Source organism: Notolabrus celidotus, chromosome 17 (genome assembly GCF_009762535.1).
Source record: "Notolabrus celidotus isolate fNotCel1 chromosome 17, fNotCel1.pri, whole genome shotgun sequence".
NCBI lineage: Eukaryota > Metazoa > Chordata > Actinopteri > Labriformes > Labridae > Notolabrus > Notolabrus celidotus.
Window position 1 is genome coordinate 6,214,064 of NC_048288.1, and position 17,948 is coordinate 6,232,011.

Here is a 17,948-nt window from a genome sequence, read left to right on the forward strand (position 1 = left end):
TGGCTTCAGTTCGGCTTGTAGAGCACATCAGCCTTTAGTCTCTCCTCTTGCTGTTTCGTTTCACCCTGAATGTTCCCTTAAACCGGTCTGTGCATCCCGCTGTCACTGCAGCGTTTCATTTCGACGCCTTACACATCACGTTACGTCCTTGCATCATGTCCCAATAAAAGTGCGTCACAAGCTGGATTTGCACCGGACCTGTGTCCTCTTCACAAACTTCGCTAACTCTCGATGCTTCGGCATTCGGGGTCAACACTAATATAATCCGCCACCTCATAGCCTATATTCACATCTGGAGCCTCGAAAACATTCAAATTCCTATTCCTTCAAAATAAAGGTCTCACATGTGAATTCGAAAATCTAAACGCAGGAATATTAAATTACGCACACATCAACAAACACTGCCTGAACGTCGTAGTTCTGTTACTACAGTGTATCATGGACTTCCCTGCCTACTCTGCTGATTAAAGTAGTTAAAAGCTAACTAAAGATAATGTTGTCTTTACATTTCTAAGTTTGGCAACTTCTGTAAATATTGAACTAAAGAACAAAGAGTATAGCCAAAAAGTGCAACGAAACATTTTCTGATGTCAGTATGATAATAATGCTTCTGATTATTTGGTAACATGTCTTTTTTGGTGTACACATAGACCTGTTTTCAGTTCTTTAAACCGCTAACACAGCTGTCTTAAATATAAAATATCAAAAATGGTACAATATGCCAATAATATGAATATAGTGTTTTAACTGGTGACATTTGCACAGTGTCGTCAATATAATCACTCTAATGTGTCATATGGAGTCAAAAGAGCTCGACCTCGTCAGTATGAAGGCATACCTGGAGAGATTCAGCCTATATAACTTTCTTTTTTTTACTTTAAGACTTTTATAACCCCCAAAAATTGGAGTTGTCTGAGAAATAAAGTTCAGAGTACAGAGTGGTAAGGAGTCTATGGTATGTAGGTCCAAATGTATTAAGAGACAGCTTAAAGGCCAGTCTAACTGTAGCTGTAGGCTGCTCTGTCTAAATATTTTTCTAAGTTTTTGAATACATTTGCTGCAAAGGCTTATCTATTCTGCAGCTCTTGGTATCAGTTCTGATTTATTTATCTTTTTAATTTGTCATGAATCAAAGAGCCAAAGAGCAACACACTTAAATAACCACTCAGTTGTTTGTCCCTCCACTTTCTGATTTACATAACAGTGTTAAACTGGAAACATCCCCTTTAAGTAGACGTTGCGGTATGACTATGAACAAAAAGAAAACACATATTTTAAATTAGCTCATTACGCATGTAGATGTTTGCAGCGGTGGTTTTCTTTGACCTGACTGTTTTTAACAGCTGTGAGGAAGGACTGAGTGTATGCACGTTGAAGCTTCTGCAGAGAGGTTAACGTGTCTGAGGTGACACATGTTTAATAAATTATACCTAAGTATGTATTCCCGTGTTTTTATTTCCTAACCTCTTAACACTTTAGGTATATTCTCCTGAAAAGAAGAATCTGTGATTGGAGTTATTTTTAGAAAAAGGCTTCTGAAAGTCCAGGCCTGTTTTTGAAGCCTCTGGTTGGCTTGGTGGTTTGTTAGTTTTCACAGTTGTTTTATAATTTACGTTTTTTTAATCGAGGATAAACCTTCAATGTGTGAAGAGTTGCCTGCCTGAACTGAATGGCGATTTTTCTAGTGTGTTTTTATTCTGTAGTATTTTCTGCACGCCACTTGGCTTTAGGATCTATCACTGTAGGCTACGTCTGCAATGTTGCAATATCTTTTTATACATCACGTTACATGTCTTCACCTTGAAGAAGAAGACATTAGTGTACCTTAATTTAGAAAGGGTCACCGACCCATTTCCCGGTGATCCCAATGAAGACTCACTTTAATCTTTATTAGATGTTTACGCATGAAGCCTGCTCTGCCTCGGAAGCCTACATTATGCCACGATGACAACTCAGCTCTGCGAATCCTAAAGGGGCCCTGTCTCTTTTTTCCTTGCATGTTATTTATGATATGTTATCTCATAGTGAACGTTTGATCATTAGTGACAACTATAAGGATCTGTGAGTTCTTATACTACCTCTTAGTGGTGACACGTAGGTTAAACCATTTATTGAGGAGTACGAACAATAACCCGGATGCACCAGAATGAAAAAAGAAAGAAAGAATGAAAGAAAGACAACTGAAGGTAATGAGACCCAAATTCACAGATCTGTAGTCTGGAAATGATGAATCTCTCGATGTCTCTGCCTGATTATAAACACATTTATTTTTGTATGCGTTAAAATTTGCCTGTAGCCATAAGAGTTTTCTTTAGCTGTGGATAACCCTGTTCCCTCTCTCAACTTAGTCTTTGGAAATAACATAAAGTCGCTGATGTAGCAGTTCTTTGCTGCTGTCGACTATTGAGGGAGGTTATAACGTGCCCTTCACTTTTCTCCCTCAGTCTGAGTGCGCATTTACAAAATGATACAGAAGTTCAATATGAATGTTTTAACAGAAGTTTCTTGTAATTCAGGTTACTAAAGCTTGAACCCAACATATCTATAAAAGAGAAGTGACTATAATAACCCAAAAGATCCGAATTATAGGGTGAGTAAGAGTGCAGTGGGATAGTTAAGCTAGTCATGTTTATCTGTATGGCTTGTTAGAAGTAACACTATGGTAATCATAAGAGAGTTTGAGTTTTAAAAATAAAGCTTTTGTGGGTATGAAAAGACATATTCAATAACTTAGCAGTAAACCAGAGATGGTTACAGTAACTCAGCGTTTTGAGATGATTTTGAGGTTAAACAAAAAAAACAAGGAGAAAAACTAATGGATAGGTTTTTATTGGTTATACATAACGTTTATTTTATAGAAGATAGTGTTTAAACAAAATAAAAAACACATTTATTTTCATCTTGTTCTTTGATTTTAGGCGATTTTGAAAAGCTTCTACACTAATGGTATATTTGGACAGTATTTTATTTGCAAACGGGTACAGCCATTGAAGTGATCGTCATGGAATGGAGTTCATTTTTTAAAACAGCCATACTCTAAAAGATTAGCTAACTAGTTAGATGTTTGAACAATGACTGACTTACATTTTGATTTACTTTGTATTCAGTTTACACAACATCTAAGAGGTAGCATACAAAAAAGCATAAAAAATAAAAAAATATATCTATAAAGGTAGTCGGCATAATTAATTTGCCAAATTCAAAGTGACAGACTGATACTAGCTGTGATAAATAATATTTCAGAATCCAGTAGCAGAAATGAGAAGAGCAGGGAAGCAGAAGAGAAAGGAGATAAGGAAAGGAAAGAAGAACAGGCAAGAGTAGAAACAAGGGAAACGATTTAGGACATAATTAAGGGAGCAATAATGAAATATAAAGAGCAAGAGGACACAGGACAGACTCTTCACCTTCACATGTTCCTGGTTTATTCTTTACTTCATGTCCACTTTGCTTTCTTTGTCTCTCCACCAGATGTTTGTGTTCTCCTTCAGCAGGGTCTGATGAATGTTTGCAGCCTGTTTGTTTGAGATGTTCACTAAGATTCCTCTTTTAATTTAAATTCACACGAAATTTAAACAGGGACACTTGTTATATTTTTTTGTGTTATTAATTCAAAAGCTGAATGTGCTCTGAGTGTAGTCAGCCAATATAGTGTCACACTTTGCCAGGCGTGACTGGGGAAAAAAAATGGGTATTTCTTCTGTATAGTATAACAGAGCTCATAAGCTACTTAGAATAATATGTTGTGAGGAGCTTTGGCATTTAAATCAAAGTTAATACTGATGCAGATTGACTCAATCTCCATCTCTGACTTTCTCACAGCTCTTTTCTTAAAAACACAGGCGGGTAGTTTTCCTTGTAAGATTTTCTCCCTGAGTTAAGATGTCTAATTCATTTTTAAAAAATGACTATTTTGGTGAGCTATCAGGAAAGTTTAAACATATGATTTCAGACGAATGTACATATTTTACATTCACATAACTAAACTCAGAGAAGCATGATAGATGGTAATAAAAAAACATAAACTCCAACCGGCTCCGGGGTCAAGACCTCGAGTATATCCACGAGGCCCTGGAGAAGTAGACAAATACTCAGATTACAGAGATTTAGTTTATATCTAGATATTATCATAACACTTTAAAATAGACACAACCATCAGTCTTACAAAGGAACTTAATTTCAGCTCCCAGGAGAAACAAAACCTTGCTGTAGCACTACGTCAAACACCATGTGTGTTTAACCATTTCACAGACCTTTCAGCTTCATTTGCTAAAATAGATGAGAAGCCCTGGGACCAATCTGCACCTCTGTGATGTGGCTCTAAAGTTTATTTGTTAAGCAAACAAACAGAACACATGCGGAGCTTGGGTTTTTATGAGGCTACGTCGAGGTCATTTAAGAGAAAGGGAAAACTAGAGAAAAAATAACATATCCCAAAGCGTCGCCTCAGTGCGTATGTTCAGAATGTGTGTGAGTGTAGCCTGAAAAAAGAGGGACTGAAGAAAGAAGGAGGGAGATTTTGTGCAGAGTGATTCTGCCCCCTGTTGGAAAAAATGACCCTGCCCTTCCACTCCTCCCTTTCTGTGCCTTTAATCTGCTGTTCAATCATTCATTATTTAAAGTGATCATCATATTTAAGACTGGCTGATTTTTATTTTACTTTTTCTACAGCTCGTTTTATTTCTCTAAGATCACTTGCATGCATTACAATTTAAGAAATCAACCACAAAATACTGGAAACACACAGAAGCTGTTGTATCGGCAGATTGGCGACTATGAATTTAATGTGCAACAATATGATTGATTAATGCGACTTAAAGGCGCAGAGCAGAGAGGATGCCCTGCAGACAAAAAGCAGGGCCATATAGAATCTGTAATTAACGTCACTCTGTTAAGTACCTCATTAACGCGGTTATATATAGAGCTAATTAAAGTGTTGTCCTGCAGAGCCTATAGCCTCTGCTTTATTGAATCATTTCTCATTGAAATCCGTCAGAAACGAGGTGAAGAGAATAAAAACAAGTGCGAGTTCATCCCTCAAATCATGATATGATGATGTCAGGAGGACGAGACCCCCTCACATACACACACACACACGCACACCAAAAAGGTCAGCATGGGGTCAGTGTCTTGCTCAAGGACACTTCAGCTGTGCGCGTGAGTGTGCGTCAGTGCAGCAGTGGCTCTTGCAGACTCTCTGGATTCAAAATGGCGGGAGAGCGGCTCATTTACGCCATAAACATGCAACAAGAAACGCGGCATGGTTTTAAATGCGCCGATGTTTGTTTCTAAAACCCGCTGACAAGAATCCATCGAAGTCAGGGCTCACAACGAGCACGCGCGCACTGTTACGCGCGCCCCCCTCGGCCGCTGGGTGGCAGTGGTGTGATTTCTCTCTCTCTCTTTCTCTCTCTCTGTCCAGTGGGGATCTCAGAGAGGGAATCATCGGAGAGGAACAAAGAAAGGAGGGAGAGAGAGAGGGGGAGGCTCTGTGTTCGTGTGTGTGTGTGTGTTTGAGCGAGAAAAGGCGAGGGGGTGGAGAGCGGGTCTCCCTTGTGACAGGAGGACGTATATGGAAATTTGAATAGCTCACATTCACCTCTAGCCGAGCGCGCATGCCTGCTCTAATTCACCATCTCTATAGACATCACCATCACCTCCCATTATGACTGGGAGCGCGCGCCATGGCAGCGTCACCGGTTACAGGCAGAAGCCCTGAATGTGACAGATGTTACGGTGATAATGGCTCCGTGGTTAATTTCTGCCTGAGATGTATAGAAGTAGTCCATACATCTGGAGCCCAAAATAAGCCTCTGGAGCCCTGTGTGCATGTGCGAATGTGTGTGTGTATGTGTGTGTGTAGCCTGCTCTGACAATAAAAGGTTTTGGGGTTCAATGTGATTGCAATTACAGCCCTTTAAGCCTGTCTGTCACTGTTACAATATGGCAGGCAAATGTGTGGAGAAGGGATATTAAATGCAAATATCACCTGACGTAAAATTCAATGAAGGGCTCATAGTCTTTAACCCGCTGTTCACCTTTTCACGTGCGGGGTTCTGCAGCTGCGTATTAAAAATATCTGAAATATAGGTTACGACCTCATGTATTTTATATTATATGCTGGTAAAGGATTAAAAAGTTGAACACATAAATGATATTTATGATGTAATTGGCCATGCAGCGAGACTCATGAATATTAATTCAGAGCAGCCTAATTATAATAACATTTGTTTTTATTTTTTAAGTGTCTTATTTCCTAATCATTAGCGAGTTTCAGTCATCATTCTAACATAAATTTTGGTTCTGCTGTTTTTCTGTTAACTCTTTCTAACAAACAACATTTGTATAATTTGATATTTCACCCTTAATATTCTCACTAAATTAAAATAAGCCTTTGAGTAAAATAATATATTTTTTAATTTATTTTTAATAATTACATTTTATTTTGTAGGCTCGGTGAACGCTGGGAGAGCCGGTGTTTCCCTGCGCGCGCAGCGGCAGCTGTTCCTCCAGCCTGCCGGTGAAAAGCAGCTTCCTGCCGGCGGCTGCTGCAGCTCTGAGCCGCTGGTCGGAGCCCGGTTTTTCGTCATGTTCTGCTCTTCTTTACGGCACGACGGCTTCGCGCCTACACCAGGCAAGTGGTACGAAGTAACAGGGGAGCAATATCTGTGTGACACAACGAGTTAGAATTTAAAGGAATGAGCTGAAACGAGTTTTGTTTGTGTTTTTGTCAGCACATATCTCACGGTGGACCCGCCATGTTGATCCTGCTGCTGACCGAGCTCTGCATGCAACTCAGGTCTTTTTCAGGTTAGCATGTTTGTCTGCGTAATTTCACTTTTGGCACAATTTCTACCATTCTGGAAGTAGGCTACTTTGTACAAACATGTCTTTAGCACAAACAAACGATCCTGACCGACAGCTCATTTTTAAGAACACCTTATAAAATAAATCACTGCCAGTTTTTCCCTTTAATTGTTGCAGCTCGTTTGGAGTCTCACTTTTTTCCTTGTAAGGAGCCCATCATACAAGAGTTTAACTATGCATCAACTGTGTGTTGTTAAATGATTCATTCAGGGCTGAGCCTTATTTTAGTCTGTCCACATGTTAAAGCCTCAATCAGAGGCAGGGCTCTGGATCAAAGTGAGTTAAGTGAGTAATTGAACTTTGTGGTTATAAGGTTACAGTCTGGTTGACATGTTGCCAGAAAAATCTACGCCCCCCCCCTCCCCACCCCCATCCGCTCCTCAGCTCCCACAGGTTGACTACGTCTTTGTGTGTGTGTGTGTGTTTGTGTGTGTGTGTGTGTGTGTGTGTGTGTGTGTGTGTGTGTGTGTGTTCTCAGTAAGTGTATAGAAGAGGAGATGTGAACATGTTAGCTATAAAAAAAGATATCATTAACCTGGCTGTGAACATTCTGAATATTCCTGCATTCATCTTCATTGTCCATTTCCTGAAAGACAGATTGAACTCTCCTGATTGTGTTTGGTCCAGGAAGAATGAAGGCAGAGTGTAGTTATTATTCTATACACCTAGTTTAACTTCTATTAGCTCTGTTATATTTTGGAAAATACCCAGATATTCAAACTCAAGGCCGTGTTAGAAAGGACTCTTTATAATAACAGGTGAGCATGAAAAGATGACGTGGTGACAAGTGTGAAAAGAAGCTGCATGGAATTGTAACGTGATGAAACAGCACTAAGAAACATAATTTTCCCTTTTAGATACTGACTGAACATCAGCGTCTAAAAGTCAATGTCAGTCTTTTTATATCTGAAGGACATTCACACATTCATGGATATATATATATATATACACATTTTATTGCACAATTTAATTTATTTTACTTTATTTAATATATGCAGAACAATTTAAGACTTAAATTGTATTCACTTAAAAAATCTAAATTTTTTGGCTTTATAAAATTTCATGCAACTGTAGAATCAAATATGTTAAGTAAACTACACTGTGGATAACATGATGCACACACACAGATAGATACAGAGCCTGGCAGGTGGACGTGTGTCCACCACAGCCCAAATTAAAACACTTTACAATCAGGCAGGGCGAAGGACGGCCCTGAGGCGTCTCAGTTTCCTTGTACTGGGGGTCTTAAGCGAGGATCAACTTTCATGCAAGCACTCCCAAAGAAGGATGTTTCTTTGTTCTATCAGCACCAGTCCACACAGCCTCTCTCTCTCTCTCTTTGAGGAGGGAAAAAGAAAAGGAAATGTAATTATAAAAGACACAACACTGCTTCAGGACAGCTCGAGGAAGACTGTTTATACTCCGTCACACCATGCAGAGACATACAGGGTCCTTCATTCTGCAGGAGAGGACACAATCATCACTCATATTTTGAGTAATTGTCCAGATTGACTGTCAGAAGAAGTCCTGCTCGCTCAGGTCTCTCCACAACCAATGTAAAATATTTACTGTCCTGTTTCTTTTCCATCAGTCGCAGGGTTAATTGAAGATGCTAATGCAGAATGTAAGCACACATCCATTGTTTGGTGATGCAAAATGTAGCTGATGTGCGCAGAAATGTGCTCTCTCTCTCTCTCTCTCTCTCTCTCTCTCTCTCTCTCTCTCTCTCTCTCTGTCTTTCAAACCGAGAGGCCGCCGTGGGTTTGTGTGGAATGAATACAATGTCGGACACAAAGGGAGCACAGCAGAAAGAAAAGTGTCAATCTCCACCTGACTCAGAGCCCATTATAGGGTGAGAGAAGAGGCTGGGATGTGCGTGTACGTGTGTGTGTGTGTGAGGTAAAAGAGAAAGACATCCAAAGGTGAATAAAGCGCACACATCACCATCAGCAGCCATTATTAGGAGCCTGTGCTGGTTGCTAATCAGCCGGAATTATCCCACAGTGGATTGACTCTCAGGTGATTGACCAATGACTGTTTCCTTTACGCAGAAACAAACACTAACTCTGCACAGTCTGATTTCATTTCCTATCCTTTCTGTCACTCTGCTCATTGATTGGCTCCTGTGCTTTCAAGTAGAACCTCTCTACCTTCAAACACACCTTCCTTTATCTCTATCAGTCTTTCCTCTCTGGTTTTCTTTGTCCATATCATCCTGCTCGTCATTTTTTCCATGCAGTGATGAAATCTGCAACAGGCACTCTGGTGCATGTATGTATGAGTGTGCATGTGTGTAGTTTTTCAGGGCAGGGCAGTGCAAGCAGCAGTCTGATCCATACTAATGTTCATTGATAGGAAAATCAATGGTGCATTGATCCAGGACTTGGCTCTGAGGTAGGGAGGAGGGGGTCGCAAGTGTGAAGACTGGAGGAAGAGCAGCAGAAATAGGGGAGAGAACAGGAAATGATTAGGTAGATGAGGGAGAGAGGGAAGCTGCAGGCCTCTGTGTGTCTGCACATGACAGAGATGAGACTGCAGCGTTGCTCCCTGCTGTTGGGGGTGGGTAAGTAATAAGTATATGTGTGAACAACCTGTCGCGGCCAAACTATTCTCTTTTCTCTCTACCTCTCATAGAACTGCTCTTGAGAGTGCATGAACAAGCCTCAAATGGAACCCGAGAAGAAGAAAAAAAAGAAGAGAAACAGGAGAGGAGAGGAGGAGGGGAGGGAGAAAATCAATTTTCCCAGACAGAGGCAGGCTGGTCTAATGGAGGTCTAAAAGAAGAGGAGGAGGAGAGGACATATTTTCCTCTGATTACCTCCTCTAGCTTCTCTGGCAAACCTTGAAAGCTAGCATAGCTAACGTTGCCTCCCTCGTCCGACCTTTCCGCAGAAGGTATGGAATCTAGATGTTTCTCTTAAAGGGCAGCGATCAGGCTCTGAGGTGGAGACAGCAGCACACATGATGAATCCCAACATGCAGAATGACTTATCAAACACAGTGACCTGAAATCATGTCTTCATACTTAGAAACACTTTTCTCTTTAATCTGAATTCTGGAAAACATTATGAGGCCACAGCAAGGTAATTTATTTTTCTTTGTTAACCTCCATGCTGCCCTCTGAAGAAGTTATGCAACCTGCTGTTGCATCTCTGAGACCAAATGAGCTCCATTAAATGAACACAGGTCTCCATCTGCTTAGAGGAATCATTTAGGAAGTATAAAGGAGGAAAAATGTATCATTAGCGTAGCTGCCAAATAAAGTACCTCTCTGATTGAGATATTTAGTGAGGACAACCTGTCTGATGTCACATGATGACCAGGTCACTGTGTCCACTTTCCAAAAACATCCTCGGCTCTAATAAAAGATTGATGGTCGTTTTCAGTGCATGAAACGGAGGCAGTGCAGCTATGAGTGCATTTAAGATGTTAACTGCTCTCTTTATGAAGTAAAAGGCACAAGCATGGTTTAAGTGATGATGACAAAAAGGGAAATAAATCAAAGGATTAACACAGTGGGAAGCAACAGAGTGATGCTGTACCTGTGGAGGTGGAGGAGGATGAATTAGCATATTTATATGACATCATGTGATACAGTTATATACGGTTACTTTATGTTTATATCATGCTTTTTTTCCTCTAATTATTTTAGTGTTTGTGGACAAACTATCATTTGTTCACCTGAGTTACTTTAAGTTCCATTATGCACACACGCACACACACAAACAGCCTCCTACTGTTTATGACAAAATGAATCAGAAGTTTGTTTGAAAGAGACGACCAAATAACACAACCCTTGCTGTGTATTGCAATGACCCAAAACTCAGAGTGTGCAGAAGGACACCGGCAGCAACTAGCTGCACAGAACTTTTATGAGAGGGTTCATATTTAGCGTGACGTCACACCTCAATTAATGCACTAACAAGAGGAATGTACTGTAGCACATCTCTCTCTCTCTGATCACCTGCAGCAGATCATGTGTAAGCTGCCACATCTACACTACCAGTCAAACGTTTGGACACACCTTCTCATCCAATTTTTTATTTTTTATGTTAATTATTTTCATCATTGTAGATTAATACTGAATACATCAAAACTATGAAATAATCTGTTTTTGCCATAATCTGGATTACAACAATAGTCAAATAGGGCTACTCATTGTGTACTAACCCTACCTCTGAACAACACAACTGATGGTCTCAAACACATTAAGAAGGCAAGTCATTCTACAAATGAACTCTTGACAAGGCTCATGTTAATTAGAAACCATTCCAGGAGACCACTTCATGAAGCAGACTGAGAGAATACCAAGAGTGTGCAAAGCTGTCATGAAGGAAAAAGGGGGCTACTTTACAGAATCTAAAATATAAAACAGATTCTGCTTTGTTTAACACTTTTTTTGTTCATTCAACAATTCCATATGTTCTTTCATAGTTTTGATGTCTTTGGTATTAATCTAGTGTTTCCAATAATTACAATAAGTACAAACCATTGAATGAGAAGGTGTGTCCAAACTTTTGACTGGTAGTGTACATGGATGGCAATCTCACAAATAACAACTAAAATATTTTAAAAGGGTCAATAATAATACTTAGGTGCGTGCAAATCTCCATGAGTGGCCTGCACAGGAATCATCAGTGTGTGGGGAACTGAACAATTTATGCCACAACAATCCCAGAACCCAGAAGCTATCATCTTTTGTCTTTGAACTTGTTTTTGAAAACACTTGTCACCTGTCTTGAAAATTGCTCTATAAATATAATAATAATAGTGATGATAATAATAATCTGTAGATGTTATAGCTTCTGGAAGCAATGACTGACTTTGCAGGGCTTCCTGTGTAGCCAAGAAAAGACATCCGGTCAAGACTTCCTGTATGTACCTCGCTTTAGTTCAACCATCACCTGAAGTAGCAAGAATGGAGTTGAGCAGCGGCGTCTTGAGCAAACTATTGGCTGCAGTTGTATTCTAAGACACTGATTTAAACTAAACATGCATTAGATAACTGCTGATAGGTGCAAAGATTGCATTACAAAAGATTGGGTTTGTCCCTTTCGCTCCTCACATGACTGAAACTAGTGGACAGTATTTCTCATTCCAAAAACAGGAACCAGGTCTAACTGTGGTGACTGCAGAAATGTTGCATAAAGCCTGTGAAGTATAGAGAGAAAAACAGAAGGACATAAACAGGGACAGATTTGGCTCCAGATCTGCACTGTCCCTCCAAAAGCCAGTGCACAGTACCTACTTTGTGACCTTCTGTAGCTTTGGGATGTTCTCATTAGACTCGTGAAGGCTTACCCAGCCATGAAGCACTGTTTCAGCCAACTTTTCCTTTCTTTGGGAACGCTTCCTGCATAGATACAGCATGTTTCTCCAGAGGAAGGGAGGCCGGTAATAAGCGGCTCTGCTATTAAATGTCCCACAGTCTGTCTGACTGTGTGTCTGTCTGTTGTCTCTGTGGCTCCCTCCCCAGCTCGGTGGCTCTTTGTGTGTTTCTCTGTCTCTCGGCCCTGTGAGGTGAAAGTGGCTTCCATGGTAACGGCACACTCTGTTTATGCCACGACGTCTCACTTCATCACAAGCTGTTGATGGCTTTGATTTGCATGCGTGCCTCTGCGTGTGTGTTTGTCCTCCCTCATTTCTAGGAAACACTCCCTCAACACACACACACATCACACAGGTGTTTATGAGACAAACAGGTCAGGTTTGAACCCTGACCAGCAGACTTGTGATGGATCAGATTCCTCACTGAGAGGAGGAGTTGTGTCAGAAAGCTCTGCGATGTTTAAAAGAAACTTTGTCTTTATTTACAGCACAAACAGAATCTATCAAATAAGAAAAACCGACTCCTCAAATGCTGGTTTTAGTCAGTACCACCTAAATACGAAAAAAAACCACAATAAAAGACAAGAACTCTCTCCAGAAGTTTATCTTTCAACAACCTTTTAGAAGGAAATTGGCACTTCAGCTGGTAAGACAACAAAAATGTAAATTTAATCATCCTCATTTCCTCATTCTGAGAGCCGATCCCGTACACTTAACCACTTAAATTAGCAGCAGAAACAATGATTATGACTTCTTTTCACCAAAACCAGTCGCCCCCAATTAGTGGAGAGGGGGAGGTGGGAGTGGGAGCAGAGGGAGGGGGAGGGCCTGGCTTGCTGGACCCCATGCAGGGCAGAAAAGGGGGAAAAATGGATTCCATACCAGGAAATCCATTAGGGCCGGGGTGCGGCGTGGAGCTGGCAGCACAGAGCGGCCGCCGTGTTTTTAAAAATTCCTCATTAGGTGTAATTTCTAAATTACAATCAGCATGCGCAGAATGAGAAGGCGAGGATCTGACCACCTCATCAGGATAATCAGGGTCATAGCATGATTCGGCAGACACGGATGAAAACCAAAGAGAGCAGGGGAGCATGGGAGGGGAATTTTAATACTGCTGCTGCTGGACACTGACTCCTGGATGCTTCTCTCATGTTTTTAATAGATTGTGAAACTACATTTTCTGGATAATTGCTGTGCTGAGTTGGGGGTTGGGTAGCTAAAGCAACAAGCTAATGGAAAGCAGAAGTCTCTGCCTCTATCAGTCACTCTCCTCTTCTGCGCCCTCAGAACAAGACAGAGGTGGAGAAATTGGTAAAAGTGAAGAGAAAGAGTGAAAGAGGAGGAAGAAGAGGGACAGAAGAAGAGGGTGGGGATCTGAGAGGAGAGGGAGCGAGGGGCCAATGCAAGGGAGAGAGGGAGAGAGGAGGGGAAACGACAGGAGGGGAGGAGGGAGGGGAGGAGAAGAGGTTAATTTGCACATATTAGAGAGGGCAGGATTTTTCATTAAAAAGAGATTGAAGTTGATATATGCCTGTGCGCTCCTGACACACTGTACACTCTGATTGTGTTAAGTCCTTGACAGAACAAAGGATTTCCCCCTCTCTCTCTCTCTCTCTCTGTCTCTCTCCCTCTCTCGATCTATCTCTAACAGGCCGGCTGCAGCTCTGCCAGCATTTGGCAGCTTTATGGAGCTGTTTCATGGTGACTGGAGGCACAGACAGAGAGTCATATCACCACAGGAACCCCCCTCGATGCATATGCATACACTTACTTTCTTACTTATGTAAATGAATGGCCTTCATGTGCACTACCTTTCCATTTCCTCCCATGTGTCTGTGCATTGAGCCAGGTGGTGACTTGCTGCAGCATAACATTTGATTTCCCCTAGCTTCTAACAGAGAGGAGAGGAAGAACATCTGAACTAAGGAGCTGCAGTCTAAAGATGTAACACATTCACTCAGGTAAACTGACCTGCGGCCTGAGGCGAAGTCATACCTGCTGCACAAACGACACAAGCAATAATAACAGCTCTTTTAATGATCTGTTGTTTAGGACACACTCAACTGGTTTACACCTTTCCCTCTTTTCTTTCTTTCCTTCTTTCCCCTCCCTCTCTTTTATCTCGTTTTCCTCCGGCCACATCTGTCATTCCACGCTGGAGGGTTATACCTGATCTTTGACCTTAGTTAGCGCAGCCCTTGAGACCCGCTTCACACAAACACACACATACATAAGGAACCAGCACACACAGAAAAGGAGATATTGATTGGTGATAGATAGATAGAGCAGGGCCGGCCTGATAAGGAGGCCATATTTGATGTTTGTTCTGGCAGCAGGGAGAGATTAAATCACAATGAGCAGCCTGCTCCGTCCTTGGCTTCGTCCCCACTCGAGGCTTTGCAGGAGTTTAGGGGTCGAGCTTAAAGGATGACGGGTGAGGGATTGTGGACAAGGGGCGCCCGGCCTGCTTAAATCCACTGTGCTAAGAGCCATTGATTAACACGGCTGGTAATGTTATTCAAGGGTGTGTTTTTGTGCATTCCAGGGTTTTCAACATTTCACGCTCATAGATGCACGACAATTGCTCCTATTCTAGATACAGAGCTTTGTTTTCTCCCTGGACCTCGCAGTACAATGTGGTGGACTGATTGACAGGCATCAGTATAAATCTAGAGGCTCACAGTGAGTGTGAATCAAGGTCTTGTTCCCTTTAAAATGCATACACAAACACATGCAGAGCTCATCCAGTCATTCTCTCCTCTCCATCTGAAAACACACAGACATAAACATGAAGTACTTTTTATCCAAAGCAAGTTTTCAACCTTCCCTTTTTTTGTAACTGAGCATTTTAACATTTATAAACAAGTTATAACACTTCACATGCTCAATAACAGACTTAATGTAGTAGAGAGACAATTTAAAGCAGGCATCTGCCACTTTTGAATTAAAGTGGGGGGATAGGAGGGAGGGGTGATGCACTATGGGGTCATGTATGTCAGTGTTTGGGTTGGTTGGTGCATGATTGAGTTGAGATAACTGAAGAAAAAAAAATTCCGTCTTTAAATCTGTCTGTCCTAACAATCAGGAGCTGTAGTGACAAGTGGAAGTTGAGATTGCTTTGGTAGAGCAAATGTAGCCCAAGTTAAGAGGATATATAAAGTTAGCAACAGTTATTAATAATAATAATAATAATAATAATAATAATAATAATAATAATAATTATTATTATTATTATTATTATTATTATTATTATTATAGTTTTATTTGTAGAGCACTTTTAAAAAAGACAAGTTACAAAGTGCTTTACATGGGCAGCAAAATAACACAGGCAGTTCATAAAATCACACAAGTCAAGACAAAGAAATAAAACCTATTTTAAAAGACATAAAATTCCCCTAAAAGAACTCTAAAGGAATACAACTCTTTTAAAATATATTTCCTTAAAACGTTTAAACTCAAATCAAATTAAATGAGATAAAATCAGGAAAGGCTCTACCATATGAGTACCATATGTTTTCAGAAGAGGTTTAAAAGAGCTCCCTGACTCAGCAGACCTGATCTCCTCGTTATGTGAGTTGCAAATGTTTGCAAATACAAACTAGCACCAGCTCAGTGTAGCACACAGAGTTAGACTAGTTGTAGATGATGATTTTATTTCCAAGAAGGAAAGAGAGCTAATTTTTCTCTCATCAGTTTACATTTTGTGCAGTTGTCAGTTTTATATTTTGTGCTGGAGATAAAATACTAAATGTGTAAGTAATAAGATTTCCTCACAAACTTCCAGGCCTTGTGTCTTTTCAGAGATTGTTCAGTAAACACTTACCTGCAGGTTTAAAACAGGGATCTAGTGTCTTAAAGACAATGCAGATTCATACATTCATAGACCAACTAACAAACAATAAGCAAATGTGTTGGTTATTGTCCCTGGACTGTATTTCAGTAGAGACATCTAACATGAGAATAAAATGTAGAACCTGCTCCACATATGATAGCACTTGGGTCTGAGGAGAACATGTGCTCTAAATTCACTTGTGGGTTTAACATGTGACACCGTTCTCCCCTGAGGACACGGACACTCTCTTTCCTTCCTCCTGATTCCTCTTAATCGGTGGTAGGCTGAGATTTTCTCCCCCATGCTAACCTGTTGTAATAAACTCATGTCATCATGCAGATTTAAAGGTGCTGTCCTGTTGGTTGTTACATAAGTGTGGTTGCATCTAAATAAACCAAACTCTGTTCCTGCAGCGTGGTGACCTGAGCATCCCCTTTTACATATGAGCAGAGCCGACCAGGACCCAGATCCCCCGGTGGAAAAAAGCAGCATGTGTACGTATGAAAGGCTGTATATGTTGGCCAGTGTGCGCGCTGTCTCGAGGGTTGGGAGATTATGTCGACAAAAGGTGCACCTGGTGCTTTAGATTGAGTTTCTCTCCTCCCCTTTCTCCCTTTATCCCTCTTCCATCCCCCTCTCCTCCTCTCCTGTGACCATTTCCAACATTACCCTGGGACTTTTAAAAGATTAGACCGCAGCTTTATAACTGTGCCACTAATGATTATTTACAGTTTGGACAACACCACTCTTTAACATTAGGTATACCTGCCAGTCACAAGAGCACACCTTCTGGTTCCTTTATTCTCTTATATAATCATACAAAGTGTGTCAGGGCAGATTATGGAGACGTGTCTCTGTGTAATCCAGATCTGTTGGGTTTCTCTGCAGTCTGTGGTAAACAGATATGCACATGCTCAGTTAAGGTCTTGCAGTATTGTAACTTGTTGATTAAAGGCACATTGAGAAGTTTTTAAATGGTGTCACTCTTACACTGATGCCTGTTCATGGCCTACATACTTAAATGAGATTATCAGAGACATGATTGGTTGTTTCTTTATGCTGAATTCTGTTGCCTGTGTTGAGTCAGATGTTTTCGAGTCGATGTTGAGCACTTACTCGGAAGTGTCCGTGTTCAGAGCTCTGCTGGTAATGTTCGGCAGTGAGAAGTAAGTTAGCAAGCAGGAGGTGTTTTTTTTCCTCACAGTGTTTTGTCCTCATGTCTGATAGTGGAGAAGGATTATCAAACAGACGTTTTCTGTTGAAGTTTTAGACGGAGAAACTCTACAACCAGGGCTTTGCTAGCTAAAAGAACTAAACAGCCATGAACAGGATTCAATGTTTATACCAGCCTGTGAACGCTTCACTGCTCTTTCAGGACTAAAGGGTTAAACCGTGTGCATATTTACGTTATTCATACATTTGTGAGGACACTGGAGCTCACATCAGGACACCGGGGCTGTGACAGGTAACATTAAACCGGTACGTATGCTCACCTCTTGTAAGCTAACTATCGGTAATAAATCAGAGTTACGAAGATAAGTCTTTATGTTTGACGTAGCAACAAATCAACACATGACCTCATCACTCTGCATCCTGCAACAAGTTGTCTTGAACAAAGAAGAGTAGAGTTAAAAAGATCTGTGTTCATTTATTAGCTTCCACAACAAATGCACATGTTGGCTAGAGACACATCTTCTCCACAGTGGGTGATGGTGCTCATGGGAAATGCAGTTTTCATGCTAGGAAAACACTTCAGATTTCATCCAGAGGGGTAATCAAAATCAACATAACATGAAAGTTCCTCACAGATGATTTAATACTGATTTATGCTCCGGGAAACATATCCACACGTTTGTCTGATTCTGTTCTTGACACCTGGCTATCCTTAGTGGTGATATTCACATTCAGATTATTTAGTCAA